The sequence below is a fragment of the Suricata suricatta genome, chromosome X (genome assembly GCF_006229205.1).
Source record: "Suricata suricatta isolate VVHF042 chromosome X, meerkat_22Aug2017_6uvM2_HiC, whole genome shotgun sequence".
Lineage (NCBI taxonomy): Eukaryota > Metazoa > Chordata > Mammalia > Carnivora > Herpestidae > Suricata > Suricata suricatta.
Window position 1 is genome coordinate 54,565,198 of NC_043717.1, and position 916 is coordinate 54,566,113.

At 51.3% G+C, this 916-nt stretch overlaps 1 pseudogene; it reads right to left on the bottom strand.

The window, feature by feature from the left end:
* Positions 1-362: 362 nt before the first annotated feature.
* LOC115283416 overlaps positions 363-916 on the bottom strand; it is a 2,396-nt pseudogene continuing 1,842 nt past the window's right edge.

Here is a 916-nt window from a genome sequence, read left to right on the forward strand (position 1 = left end):
TCAGTTGAGTGTCCGACGTTAGCTCAGGTCATGATCTCATGGTTTGTGGGTTCGAGCCCCGCATCGGGCTCTGTGCTGATAGCTAGCTCAGAGCCTGGAGGCTGCTTCAGATTCTGTACCTCCCTCTCTTTCTGACACTCCCCTACTCGAGCTGTCTCTCTCTGTCTCTCAAAAATAAATTTAAAAAACATAAAAAAAGAGAAAGGCCAAAGGGAGGATGGGAGAATCCACAAGAGGGAAAAGGAGAGGGAACATGGTTGGAGGAGCAACATCCCCTTCCTTTCTGGGCACAGGAAGGCAGCCAGGACACCAGGTCCAAGAAGTGACCTCACAAGGACAGCACAGTTTTTGCAGTTTAGAGCTCACCTACCTTCCCCCACCCAGCTACTCATTCTGCTCGCTGGTGGTGTTGGGCCACTATCTGGCGCCAAGGGAGTGAATGGCTCTGTTGGCCCTGCCTCTTCTCCTGTGTCTCCTCCCTTGGAGGGAGCACCAGCCTCTCTCCCCTTGGCCTGAGGCTCCTGGCTCTCAGGGTTGCAACAGCCTTCCCTTCCTGAGCTGTGCCTTCCTAGCCACAGGCACTGATCTAGCCTTGCTTCTGCTATTCCTCTTTGAGTGGGGAGGCATGTATCACCCCTATCCTTGTTCCGATTTCTCTTGAAGGACAGACCACTCAATTTGAAAGGCTTCTTGAAAGAGAATTTCTCCTTCTTCTTCTTCTTCTTCTTCTTCTTCTTCTTCTTCTTCTTCTTCTTCTTCTTCTTCTTCTTCTTCTTCCTCTTCTTCTTGTGAGTCTTCTTGGTGGAGGCGTCCTTCTTGACCTCAGCACCCTGGCTAGGGGGTGTTGGCTTAATGGCATCGCCAGTGGTATCTGCTGCCTCCTCTGTTCTGTTCATAGAGGGTGATTCCCCTTCTC